The following is an 11,988-nucleotide window of genomic DNA, read 5'->3' as shown; positions in this document are numbered from 1 at the left end:
ACATTCCTTATTTTGCTTTTCATTCTGTGTCTGGGATGGTTCGTTTACAGAAATTGCTTCAAAGTTTTGTACAAGCCATGGTGAGTCTTCGTTTAGCTGCACTTCCTGTTGGCAGACGGGAGAAATTAACAGACAGTGATCAAATACAAAGTAAATGTAATACATAAGGAAGAATTTGCTTTCTGTTTGATTTGTGTATTTTCTCATTTTGATAGTGAGCAGCAGAATACAGATGTGTTGGCACCGACAGATGTGGAACCTCAAGAGGGTATGTAGGTTAGAATCAACAAAAAGATTATTTAGAAAATCTATTCTTTAAGAATTCTTTAATGATTTGACAGGGATAATATTCTCACTCATCTGCTTCAATTTAAATACTTTTTATGTAATAAACAAAGGAAATATATTTTTCTCTTTCAAAGATTATAATGCTTAAGGCAAAGCCTGTTGAATTTCAAATGTTTCTGAACTTTCATGATTTTCTCCTGCTTTAAATTTCTTCAAGATTTTTTATGATAAAGAACATAAGTACAAAATCTCATTGAAATGACTAATAGCTGGTTTTTTGTATTTTTTTTCCTATTTATTTATTGTTCCTCTTTCAAGGATCAGATCAAGAGAATTCTTTCAGCATGGATAGCGAAGAAGAGTAAGTTTGCAAATGAGTCTTTATAAGATATGTAATTAAATTGTTTGTTTATATATTTATATGTTTTATTTATAAAAATACAATATGTGTAACATCCAGGTGCATGTAGCCTTCTCAAACCATCAGCTTGTATAAATATTCATGTATTAGAATGATCTAGTCAAAGTCCAATTGTTAATTTGTGGGTTAAAAATTAATTTTCAAATATATTCTCCCTCTAATTTGACTGGTTCTGAGTTATTTTGTAAAGAAAAACCTGCAAGAATGTGATTTTCTATCAATGTAAATTGATTGATGGAAACCCCAAAACTTGCTGTGAATTCAATGGAATGTGGTTCTAAAAATCACCAATTCAGTAATATTCAGATGTCTATTTGTAACAAAAACTAAAAATCATGCATCATTTTTCTTCCACCTCACAGTTATTCTCTGGTTTGTGTTTGTTGATGTTCTCCTTTCGGCTTCTCCTTCAAAGCAGTTGCCACAGCACAGCAGCCTCCCCCAATCCACAGCTGCATACAGATGGACTTAGCACAAGTTTTATACCGAATGCCCTTCCTTATGCAAACCTTCCTGTTGTCAGCAACAAGGAGTGGGTTTCAAACGAGGACCAACTTGCAGGGCCACTTGCTGTTGCATCTGAGCCATTGACAACCTCAGTAAGGTTTGTGATGTGACAGAAATATGACAATGTTAAAGGACAATTAATGTTGTTAGCAACATACTGTATTCAGTTATTTATTAATGTATTTATTTTGCTGGGGTAAAAGTTGTGTCTAGCATTTAACTTGACAACATTTTTCATCAGAAATCAACAGCATTTTGAGACAACAGGGGATGTCACCTTTTACTCATGTGAGGGAATTTACAGCGTTATTCCAGGTAGGAGGTCATCATTTACTTTCGGTCTGTCAAGATATTATAATAAGTTAGATGTGTTAAACATCAGCACCTGATTTTAATCACTTTCTTCTTCAAAAAATATTACTTATAGATTGAATCAGTAATTATTACTTGTATTATTACAAAAAATATTAAATTCCATGTATATTAAAATGGCTTTAACATCACTCGTACAGTCCTTGTGTTCAATATGTTCAATATAAAACATTTTAAAGACGTGCATAAATTACCTTTTAAGCATATCTTAGAAAATAACTGTGAATACAAACGTGCTAAACAAAGAAGCACAGATACATATTGACAGCTTCCTGTTTTTTCACCACAGATGATTCATCCGCAGGACCAAATACTTCACGTGGGCTGTACGCCACTTCTTTCAAAAAAAAGGCATCATGGAAGTCACCAGAACAAGACTTCACCTGAATGTGATACATAAATCCATTACATGCATGTATTTTGTTCATTTCATCGTTGTGCTACTCCAGGACAATGCAACAGTGTTGACCTGACAGATTAAGCCACAAGGACAGTGCATTGTTCATACAACTTGAACTTTTCACATTTTGTCACATAATTTCAAATGACTTTGAAAATGCAAAGTAACATTAAAATGATATTTGTTTCATATGCATTACATGGATTTGTATTGGTTTGTCTCTATCAGTCTTAATTTTGTGCCAGTTCCTTGTAAAACAACTTGAACTCAATCAAGCTTGGAAGTGACTGAAAATTAATTTTCTAGCTGTGACATAGATTCAAAAATTAGACTTTGGTCTCTATTTTGACTGGGTCATTTTAAGATATGTTTACTGTCATCCTGATGGAAGATAAAACTATATCTAATATCTATTGGAGGCTGTAAAACTAGCCAAGAAGTTAGGATATTATTATAGAAGTCAAATCCACTGTGAACAACTTCTTCTTACACTGAAGTGAAACTACACACATGTGGACTGTGCTTACTCATTACATAACAGGATCAAGTTGGTTGCACTGGTTTTTATTTAGCTGTAACAGAGTGAAGGAGACTGTACACAACGGCACACACCAAAAAAAAATGTCTTTTATCTTCTTGGTCATCAATTTACACTGCATGTTCTACTGCATAAAATCCCAGTGAAACACAAAGAAGTTTGTTGTTTTATCATGACAAAATGTGAAAATTCCAAGTTGTATGAAAACTTTTGTATTACGTTGAAAATTCTACAATTTTGTTGTTTTTTGTTGTTTTTTTTGTCTATTGGAGAGTACTTATGTGTACTTTATTAAGCATTGTGGGGCTCAACTGGTTGTGAGTTTAATTCATTTAATTTTGCAAATGTGTTTCACTTTTTGCTCTGTAAATACTGAATGCTGATGGCGACATTGTTTTAGTTAGTACACCTATGGCTGCAATGTTCACTATGTCCACTTGATTTATGTAAAGTAAATTTAAAAAATCCCTATTCAGTTCTTTGAAAAAGTACATTTTGGAGCCAACAGTGTGAACATAAATACATTTCCATCCATTAGTGCTGTGAAAAGTTTAAAATTAAGAAAAAGAAAACCTGGGAATTTCATTTTTCAAGACTCACCAGTAGATGTTGCTGTTGACCTGAACTCTTAAATGACTTACAATGAAATGCTTTAATAATTATGATTTATGTAGTGCCCTCTTGAGACAAATGGCATTTATTGCTGGTTGTTGCATACTTTGTTTTTATCGCAGCCACAGATTTGTAATCTTGCACCTAATATGTCACAGTGCAGAATGACTTACGGGAAGTACTTACTTCCCTTAAAGATTTAAGTGAAACAAGATATTTATATCATTCAAAATATTCAGTCAACATCAGGTCAGTTTAAATGAAGGAAATACATAAACCTAGATCCAGAGTAAAATAAAGTAAGTCATGATAACCAACACAGAACCTTGTCATTTTTTCTTTGTTTGACTAGTTTTTCCTTTCAAGCATTTTTCAAGACAAAGCAATCTGAAAGTCGTGACAAATGAAAATGTAATCACTGCAACAACAAACAGGAAGAACAGGAAAACATCTACAGAGTAGTAGGAATACCAAGGCAGTCTGTGGGACTCGGTTCTCAGATGAGCTGCACCTTGGTGTCTTATTGCAAATTCTATCCAGAAGAGGGCGGTATCGATCGGCTTCATTGGCTGATCCCTGTGCAATCTGGAGAGTCTCTGCATGTTAATCCTGTAGGATGGTTCAGACAGTGCTTCTTTGACAGTTTTCAGAAATGTGTCCTCTTTGTCAACAGTGGCTAAGGAGAAGATTGTCATACTGGTCATAAAACACAGGTAAACCCACTACTGGTACTCCATGGTAAATGGCCTCCTGAACTCCATGAGCCACAAATAGTTTCACCTTTGGATGTCCTAAAAGGTCTTTTTGTGGCATCCAGTTAACCTTTAAAGTGTTGGCTGGTTTGCCAATGTGGGAATCACTTGTAATATTTATTGGAATATTGTAGAAGTCAAATCCACTGTGAATATTTTCTGCTTACACTGAGGTGAAACTACAGACATGTGAACTATGCTTACTCATTACATAACATCAACAGCAAGTTGTTTGCACTGGTTTTTATTTAGCTGTAACAGAGTGAAGGAGATTGTACACAAAGAAACCCACCATATTTATATGATTTTTATTTGTAAAAAAATATCTGTCTTTTATCTTCTTGGTCATCAATATACACTGCATGTTCTACTGTGTAAAATCCCAGTGAAATACAAAGAAGTTTGTTGTTTTATAATGACAATATGTGAAAAGTCCTAGTTGTATGAAAACTTTTGTATTATGTTGAAAATTCTACTATTTCGGGTTGATTTTTTGTTGTTTTTGTTTTGTCTTTGGAGAGTACTTATGTGTACTTTATTAAGCATTTTGGGGCTCAACTAGTTGTGTGCTTAATTCATTTAATTTTACCAATGTGTTTCACTTTTTGCTCTGTAAATACTGAATGCTGATGTTAACACTGTTTTAGTTACTACACCTATGGCTGCAATGTTCACTATGTCAACTTGATTTATGTAAAGTAAATTTAAAAAATCCCTATTCAGTTCTTTGAAAAAGTACATTTTGGAGCCAACAGAGTGAAAATAAATTTACAACCAGGTGCGCGGTATAGGGGGGAAAAGTGATGACAATTCTAGAGGCCCTGACCAACAAGGGGCCCTCCACAATTTAATTATTTCTTATTTGTTCATAGACATAATAAAATTGTGGCCCTGTCAATTACAAAATTAATCATATTGTATTTTCAAATATTGTTTTTAGCAGTAAAAATTTTGTTCCCACTCCTAGATAAAAAAAAAAAAAAAAAAAACACATATCCATATTTGCCCTGAACCCCCCAATCTGCGTTCAATGGTTTGTATGTATGGAGCACTTGAGAGTGATGCTGTTCAGCTGCAAACAGTGGAAGACACGAATGATTGTGGCACTTACTATGCTGCTAAAAAAGTTATAAAATCAGGTTTTCAAAAAAAGGAGAGGGAGGGAGAGAGAGAAAAAGGCAAGAGTGCTAATTTATAACCCAGTTTTTCTCCAAGAGAGGTGAGTAGACTGTGTGCGATTATCAACCATTTAGCATAGTTAGCTTAGCTACAAACCACTATTTGCCTCCTTTTCACTAGCATTTAATGATTTAAGGGAAAAAAATGACCAACATATTCATATATTTAACTTGTCCCTTGTACCTTTTACCACTTAACAACAGATGAGTCAGTCAGCAGCATCTCTAACCCACATCCCTCCTGACCACATCCCTTACAGGACAAATAGACATTTGTCCTGTAATGATAAGTTGTTTCTCCACCATTGGCACATTTAGCAGTGAGTGAATGAGGCTAATTGACAGCGCTAAGAGCGTCCTACTAGTTCTGATTGGTTGTTTTGGTCAGAACAGTGCATTTCTTTAACCAGTAATTGTAATTCAGGAAGAAGATGGAGGAGATTGTTTTCAAATATTATCTGTCTCATATCAAACTGTTACGACATCATAAAAGCTTTAACAAATATGGAGATAACATATTTTATATTAAAGTTATGTTCTGCAGCTTGAATAAAATGCAACTACGTAGCATTTTTAGAAGTCTGGATTGCTTTATCTGTAGTTGCCCATTGTTTTTGACTGTTGCTCATGGGGAGAGTCATTTCAGTAATCTAAAACTAATAGAAAAAAAAATTAAGCAACCTACTTGCATACTGGATGTGGACTGTTGGATGTAAAATTCATGAACAGTAAATATTGTGCTAATTATTGAACCAAAGAAAGCAAGGCAGATGCAAGTTTTTAAAATTGTGATGTTATTTATGGGTCAAATAGACTCAAAAAATTGTAACAGCAGCTGTGCAGGGGGGCCCATGATTCCTGGCAGAGCTCCTGTTTACAACCATTAGTGCTGTGAAAAGTTTAAAAGTAAGAAAAAGAAAACCAGAGAATTGTATTTTTTAAGACTAACCAGTAGATGTCGCTATTGACCTGAACTCTTGTTAATCCTGTAGGATGGTTCAGATAGTACTTCGTTGATAGTCATACTGGTCATGAAACAAAGGTAAACCCACTACTGGTACTCCATGGTAAATGGCCTCCTGGACTCCATTTGTTCCTCCGTGAGCCACAAATAGTTTCACCTTTGGATGTCCAAAAATTTCTTTTTGTGGTATCCAGTCAACCAGTAAAGTGTTTTTTTTCCCACACATTTGCTACCTTTATAACTCCTGATTACTTTCTGAGGTAACTGACCTAAAGCTTCAATAATTTTGTTCGTCACATCTGATGTTGCCCGCAGATGTAATGATGTTCTGGACAAGGAGTTATAAATTTTTTTTTATTAAAACTCAAAATGATTCACAACTACATTTGTAAAAATATGATTATTAGGGAAAAAAGTACAGACAGTTCTTTGAAAGAATTATTGAAAAATAATTAAATTCTTCTGTTAGAGTCACATTCGTGTTAGAGATGCAAGAAGTAATATTTTTGTCAAAGGGTGTCAAAATAATAAGATACATTGTTTCATTTATTACTTAAGTATGCTTATGTATAAAAAGACATAAAAGTTTCATTTTGGAAGATTTCAGGCTTTACAAGAACCTCGTTTTTTTTTAACAGCTATTAAAATAATACTGTGAAAGACACACTTAGTTTAATTTATAAAGGATTAAAATCCTAACAATAACAACGTGTTCATGAAAACCCAAGCAATGATTCAAACTGCTCCAAAAGGGTGACATCATGTGGTCATGGGTTGTTATTGCAGTTCTACTGACTTGTGATCCCATTGGTTGCTCCTTGTACAGCAACATTTTGCTGTACTATCTTCTCACATGCAAACACACACAGGAAATGCTGATGTTTAACAGCTAAATCCTGCAAATTCAGAATGTTATGTTGATAAAGTTGGTGCATAAAGAGAGAACCTTTTTGTTCTCTTATTAAATGACTTTATGATATAAATAGTATTTGACCTGAGAGGAAAGAAAAAAAAAAGTCAACCAGAAAAACTTTTGATTGTGGTTTGCATTTGTAAATATATTTAGTCCTCTCTAATTGCATGTCTGACAAAAAAAAATGACTCTAAAGGTCAGAGGTTTTCTTTTTTTTATTATGACAAACTTTGTATCTTATTTTGAGCTTCTACTAAATATAAAAGGTATTCAGAGACAGAAAGAAATGTAAGTGGTTTATGATTCTTATGGCTGTCTCTGCGATAAAGAAGACTATGATAACAACTTTAAACAGCCTACTCAAATAGCCCATAGAAGTTTGACTCAAAGTCAGTTCAGATAAAGTCTCCTCATTTGGCTGCTCTGTATGAGATCTTCCACAGATACTGTGTGATGGGTTTCAGAGGGTATCATGGTTGTTGTCTGGCTTCTGCCTTCTAAACAAAATTACTTTTAAAGCTCAAGGATCTTGATGTATAAGAGTCTAAGTGGCTGTGGCAAGAAATGTTCATGAGGTACAGAGCTTTGAACAGCATTCATACCCTTATCATCTTTACCCATTCTGTCAAATTACAACCAGAAACTCCTCAATGTAATTCTCATAAGATTTTCTGCTCATAGGGTGAGCAAAGACTTTGACCTACATGCAAAAAGCTATTGTGGCAGAAAGTTAACACTGCACAAAAAAACACACCCACAACAACCATGAAAAACACAACTGGGGCTGTGGTGTAGTGGTTGAACTTTTATTTATTCTCCACTTGTTAAACATTCAAAAATTATTTAATTTTATTTTACAGTTATGCTCTAGGTTTAACATTGCTGTTGTAACCTTACTTCACATATCCTTCATTTGTTGTATAGAGTGTTGTATTTTTCCAGTCATTCACTTGTGAAGATGAGTTTATTAATCTTATTCCTCTATTTTTGTCTAGACTGTATTGTTTAGTTTAATCTTCTAATGATGCAGACTAAAAAGGTACAGGTGTGTTTCAGGTCCATGTGAAACGAATGGATCTGGGGAGCTGAGAGGAATTGTAAGAAGTACATTATGCATTCTTTTGTGGCTTATCAAAGATGGCAGAAATGAAGCCGTCATCGTACAAAATCCAATAAGAAGAAACTCAAAATGTCTCCCGATCCTCTCTACCTACCTTCATCCTTGTCACTGGTATAAAAGATGCAGAACTAAATCCAATAGAAAATCTATTGCTAGACTTGAAATTTTATTTCCAGATCCAATCTGACTGAGTGTGAGAAATTTAGCAAGAAGAATGGGCAGAAATGCAGTAGGCCAGCAACGAAGAATAAGGAAGTGATGCATTATAGTTCCTGCTTGCTTTGTCTGTAGGTGCAGGAACAAGTCATCAGGTCTGATTGGAAGGTTTATGTGAGCGAGTCAGAGTCCTGCTGAAGATGAAGACAATACTTGTTTTCTGTAAGTAAACTGACAGCAGATTGAATCAAAATCTACATTTTAATTATTTTTGCACAATGAACATTGATGTGACTCTACACTTTTTGTCTTCAAGACATTTTGCTAAACCAGGTCATTGGCCAGACAGAAGGTGAGCGCAATATATGACAATACTTAACAGAACAAGACGTATTTTAATATGTTATGTTGCTACATTTGTCTGTGTGTCTTTTTCTGTAGACTTGTATCCTGTAAAGATTCTGGTCCGGCAGAGAACTATAAGTGAGGGGAGTGACCTTTATGTAACCTGCAGCATGTTCGGGCAAAAAAAATACCCCTCTTTTTATGTTTATTTACTGAAAGATGGACAAGGATTTCAGAAATCAAATCAGAAGCAAAATTTGGATGATGTTCTTTTCACAATATCTAATGTTCATCTTGATCACAGTGGAAATTACAGCTGTTTGTACTCCACTACAAATTACAACCCTTCTGATGTAGAAAGGAAAGGACAGGACGTTGCTGTGATTCTGGTTATACGTGAGTATTTTTTATTCTTGTTAATCCCACATGTAACTGCTTTCATTTCTTATTTTCTCCAACTGCTATGCAGCCAATTTCATCCCAGCAGAGCTCTCCATAGCTGGACCCTTCACAGTTCATGAGGGAAGCAACGTTGAGTTTAAATGCATCTTTTCACAAATCCTGCACACTCTCAATAACTGTCAACTCATCTACTGCTACCTGAAGAAGAATGAGACCATCCTTCAAGTACAAGTATTTGATCTGGCTCAAATGGAAGCCTCTTTCACCATTGAAGGTGCCGTTTCAAGGGATTCAGGTCCATATAGTTGCCTTTTGCTGCCGTCAAAATGCTTCCAGAAACAATGGAATGAGCTTCAGGGAATAAATACGGTGATTCTGGAGGTCAAAGGTGGGAATTTTTCCACAATGTATTTTACCCTCCACATTTTTCCTCTTAAAACATCTCTGAAAATTTGTGTCATTAAATTTAATTTGTATTTCAGAGGATTTGATCCCATGGGCGGCTTTGTCTTGTGGAATTACATTCCTTATTTTGCTTTTCATTCTGTGTCTGGGATGGTTCGTTTACAGAAATTGCTTCAAAGTTTTGTACAAGCCATGGTGAGTCTTCGTTTAGCTGCACTTCCTGTTGGCAGACGGAAGAAATTAACAGACAGTGATCGAATACAAAGTAAATATAATACATAAGGAAGAATTTTCTTTTTGTTTGAATTATGTATTTTCTCATTTTGATAGTGAGCAGCAGAATACAGATGTGTTGGCACCGACCGATGTGGAACCTCAAGAGGGTATGTAGGTTAGAATCAACAAAAATATTATTTAGAAAATTTATTCTTTAAGAGGCCTATAATGATTTGACAGGGAAAATATTCTCACTCATCTGCTTCAATTTAAATACATTTTATGTCATAAGCAAAGGAAATAGATTTTTTCTCTTTCAAAGTTTATAATGCTTAAGGCGAAGCCTGTTGAATTGTGAATGTTTCCAAACTTTCATAATTTTCTCCTGCTTTAAATTTCTTCAACATTTTTTATGATAAAGAACATAAGTACAAAATCTCACTGAAATGACTAATAGCTGGTTTTTTGTAATTTTTTCCCCAATTTATTTAATGTTCCTCTTTCAAGGATCAGATCAAGAAAATTCTTTCAGCATGGATAGCGAAGAAGAGTAAGTTTTCAAATTAGTCTTTATAAGATCTGTTATCAATGTGTCTGTTTATATATTTATATGTTTTATTAATAACAATCCAATATATGTAACATGCAGGTATATGCAGCCTTCTCAAACCATCAACTTATATAAATATTAATATGTTAGAATTAACAGGTCAAATCCAATTGTTAATTTGTGTGTTAAAAATTAATGTTCAAATATATTCTCCCTCTAATCTGACAGATATTGAGCTATTTTATAAAGAAGAACCTGCAAGAATGTGATTTTCTTTCAATGTAAAGTTGATTGATGCAAATCCCCAAAACTTACTTTGACTCAGTGGAATGTGGTTCTGAAAATTACTGATTCAGTAATATTCAGATGTTTATTGGAAACAAAATCTTAAAATCATGCATATTTTGTCTTCCACCTCACAGTTATTCTCTGGTTTGTGTTTGTTGATGTTCTCCTTTCGACTTCTCCTTGCAAGCAGTTGCCACAGCACAGCAGCCTCCCCCAATCCACAGCTGCATACAGATGGACTTAGCACAAGTTTTATACCGGATGCCCTTCCTTATGCAAACGTTCCTGTTGTCAGCAACAAGGAGTGGGTTTCAAACGAGGACCAACTTGCAGGGCCACTTGCTGTCGCATCTGAGCCATTGACAACCTCAGTAAGGTTTGTGACGTGACAGAAATATGAAAATGACAACACACTGAATTTATTTTACTCATATTTATTTTGCTGTAGTAAAAGTTGTCTAGCATTTTACCTGAACATTTTTTCATCAGAAATCTACAGCGTTTTGAGACAACAGGGGATGCCACCTATTACTCATGTGAGGGAATTTACATCGTTATCCCAGGTAGGAGGTCATCATTTACTTTCAGTCTGTAACTTCTATAATGAGTTAGATGTGTTAAACATCAGTACATGATTTTAATCACTTTCTTCTTCAAAAATATTAATTACAGATTGAATTAGTAATTATTACTTGTATTATTACAAAAACTATTAAACCCCATGTATCTTATAATGGTTTTAGCATCACTTGTACAGTCCTTGTGTTCAATATGTCCAATGTAAAACATTTCAAAGACATGCATAAATTGCCTTTTAAGTATATCTTAGAAAATAACTGCAGATACAAAAGTGCTAAACAAAGAAGCACAGATACATCTTGACAGCTCCCTGTTTTATCACCACAGATGATTCATCTGCAGGAACAAGCACTTAATGTGTGCTGTACGCCACTTCTGTCATTAAGCAACAAAAGTCATCATGAAAGTCACCAGAACAAGACTTCACCTGAATGTGATGCATAAATCCATTACATGCATGTATTTTTTTTTCATTTCATCGTTGTGCTACTCCAGGACAATGCAACAGTGTTGACCTGACAGATTTAGCCACAAAGACAGTGCATTGTTCATACAACTTGAACTTTTCACATTTTGTCACATGATTTCAAATGAGTCCAAAAACGTAAAGTAAAATTAAAATGACAATTGTTTTGTATGCATTACATGGATTTATATTGGTTTGTCTCTACCAGTTTTAATTTTGTGCCAGTTCCTTGTAAAACAACTTGAACTCAATCAAGCTTGGCAGTGACTATGAAAATCAATTTTCTAGCTGTAACATATTTTCAAAATTAGACTTAGGTCTCTATATTGACTGGGTCATTTTAGGATATGTTTACTCTCATCCTGATGGATCGTGAAATTCAGTGTAATATCTATTGGAGGCTGCAAAACTAGCCAAGAAGTTAAGATATTACTATAGAAGTGAAATTCACTGTGAACTTCCTCTGCTTACATTGAAGTGAAACTACTGTTTTTCCGCACTATAAGGCGTACCTAA

At 34.5% G+C, this 11,988-nt stretch overlaps 2 long non-coding RNA genes across 3 annotated transcripts; both read left to right on the top strand.

Moving 5' to 3' along the window:
* On the top strand, positions 1-1,587 carry LOC107835121 (uncharacterized). Of its 2 annotated transcripts, XR_001660951.1 has the most exons (5): positions 1-80; positions 216-268; positions 607-649; positions 1,128-1,313; positions 1,458-1,587. It is a non-coding gene; the product is annotated as an uncharacterized LOC107835121 (long non-coding RNA). The 2 variants fall into 2 exon arrangements; XR_001660950.1 differs by having other exon boundaries at positions 10-268.
* Positions 1,588-8,485: 6,898 nt separating this feature from the next.
* On the top strand, positions 8,486-9,210 carry LOC107835122 (uncharacterized). Its single transcript, XR_001660952.1, has 3 exons — positions 8,486-8,573; positions 8,663-8,962; positions 9,036-9,210. It is a non-coding gene; the product is annotated as an uncharacterized LOC107835122 (long non-coding RNA).
* Positions 9,211-11,988: the final 2,778 nt, after the last annotated feature.

Source organism: Poecilia formosa, unplaced genomic scaffold (assembly GCF_000485575.1).
Source record: "Poecilia formosa unplaced genomic scaffold, Poecilia_formosa-5.1.2 Scaffold1044, whole genome shotgun sequence".
In the NCBI taxonomy this organism is placed as follows: domain Eukaryota; kingdom Metazoa; phylum Chordata; class Actinopteri; order Cyprinodontiformes; family Poeciliidae; genus Poecilia; species Poecilia formosa.
Note: the sequence above shows the minus strand (reverse complement) of the source record. Positions and strands in the feature narration are given on the sequence as shown.